The sequence below is a fragment of the Chiloscyllium plagiosum genome, chromosome 49, assembly GCF_004010195.1.
Source record: "Chiloscyllium plagiosum isolate BGI_BamShark_2017 chromosome 49, ASM401019v2, whole genome shotgun sequence".
Taxonomy (NCBI): Eukaryota; Metazoa; Chordata; class Chondrichthyes; order Orectolobiformes; family Hemiscylliidae; genus Chiloscyllium; species Chiloscyllium plagiosum.
The window spans coordinates 51,093-53,500 of NC_057758.1; positions in this window are offsets into that span (position 1 = coordinate 51,093).

Consider the following 2,408-nt stretch of genomic DNA (forward strand, 5'->3'; position numbering starts at 1 on the left):
GATATCTGTACACTGACTGGTGTCTCTCAGCTCTCTGCCTCTCTCTCGCTCAGAGTGATAAATGTACACTGACTGGTGTCTCTCAGTCCTCCCTCTCTCTCGCTCAGTGTGATATCTGTACACTGACTGGTGTCTCTCAGTCCTCCCTCTCTCTCTCTCAGGGTGATATTTGTACACTTGCTGGTGTCTCTCAGTCCTCTCTCTCTGCCTCAGGGCATATGCATTAAATGGTTATTATTTCCTAACCCTCTCAGTTACATTCCTCATGAACTTCTGGTCCTTATGCATTCTAAACACTGCCAAGTAAAAATATGAATGATAAAGTTCGCCTGGCTGAAGCCATAACCTCAATTCAACATCCATATGCACATATAGATGATCAGAAACATCCAACTTGTTGATAGAAATGAGAAATTGGAGAAATCACATTTCAACAGAAGCGATCCCCAAACGTCGATGAGATGTTCCCCCTTCCTGTATCCGAATCCTTCCCATCTTCAATCTCCATTTTTCCAGATGTGTGCAGTTCGCTGATGAAGGCATTAGGACATGGACAGAAGCATCATTCCGTCTTCCTGTCAGTTGTTATTGGCAACTGGGAAGGGAGGGTGATAATCGCTAGCTGTCTGTCAGCTATTGCACAGCAGACAAAATCTGACCCGGCAGGTGCCCAGGAGGTCACCGTTCCTGGTATCCTGGTCCCAGACCTCAATGGTCAGCTCCTGCCCTACTCTCGGCCTTGACCTCGCCCGGGTCTAACTTCACATTTCAGTTGGTGTTGTTGCTGCTTGAGATCACGGCGGTCCTGTCATGTGCCTGATTGTAACTGACAAGCACAACGCTGTCTGCCTTAGGACATTCTTTCAGGATGTGACAAAACGCATTGGTGAAGGCAGAGCGGTGGCTATGGTGTACCTGGATATTCACAAGGCATTTGTTAAGGTTAGACTCATTCAGAAAGTGAGGTGGCTTGAGATACAGGGAAAACTGGCTGTCTGGACACAGAATTGGCTGGCCCATGGAAGTCAGAGGGTGGTAGCCGATGGAGCTCAGCCTGGAGCTCAGTCATCAGTGGTTAGATTAGATTAGATTACATTACATTACAGTGTGGAAACAGGCCCTTCGGCCTAACAAGTCCACACCGACCCGCCGAAGCGCAACCCACCCATACCCCTACATTTACCCCTTACCTAACACTACGGGCAATTTAGCATGGCCAATTCACCTTACCTGCACATCTTTGGACTGTGGGAGGAAACCGGAGCACCCGGAGGAAACCCACGCAGACACGGGGAGAATATGCAAACTCCACACAGACAGTCGCCTGAGGCGGGAATTGAACCCGGGTCTCTGGCGCTGTGAGGCAGCAGTGCTAACCACTGTGCCACCGTGCCGCCCCAAATCTGTGGTGTTCCACAGCGATCGATTCTGGGAACTCTGCTCTTTGTGCTTTTTTATAAACGACTTGGATGAGGAAATGGAAGGGTGTGTGAGGAATTTTGCTGATGGCACGAGTGTTGGTGAAGTTGTGGATAGTGTGGAGGGCTGCTGCAGGTTGCAACAGGATATTGACAAGGTACAGAGCTTTGCTGAGAAGTGGCAGATGGAGTTCAACCTGGAAAAGTGTGAAGCGATTCATTTTGGGAGGTCGGATTTGAATGCAGATTACAGGTTGAAGGCAGGATTCTTGGCAGCGTGGTGGAACAGAGGGAGGTTGGGGGTCCATGTCCATGGACCTCTCCAAATTGCCACGCAAGTTGATAGTGCTGTTAAAATGGCATATGGTGCGTTGGTTTTCATTAGAAGGGGCATTGAGTTGAAGAGCCGCGAGGTTATGTTGCAGCTCTATAGAATCCTGGTTAGACCACATTGGAATATTGGTCTGGTCGCATCATAGGAAAGATATGGAAGTTTTAGAGAGGGTGCCAAGAAGATTTATCAGGATGCAGCCTGGACTAAAGTGCATGTCTTCTGAAGAAAGATGGAGGGGGCTAGGGCTTTTCTCATTGGAGCGAAGAAGGAAGAGAGGTGACTTGATGGAGGTGTGCAAGTTGTTGAGAGGCATAGATAGCGTGGATTACCAGATACACATTTTTCTTTTCCCACGGCGGAAATGGATAGAATGAGGGGGCATAATTTCAAAGTGATTGGATGAAGATTTAGAGCCAATGTCAGAGGTAGATTATTGACACAGATAATGGCGGGTGCGTGGAATACATTGCCATCAGTGATGGTAGAGTCAGACACATTTGGGACATTTAAGCGATTGTTGCATAGGCACATGGATGATCGTAAAATGAAGGGTCTGTAGATTAGTCTGATCTTAGAGTAGGATAAAAGGCCGGCACAACATTGAGGCTGATGGGTTTGCACTGTGCTGTACTGTGCTATGTTCTATCAATAACCAC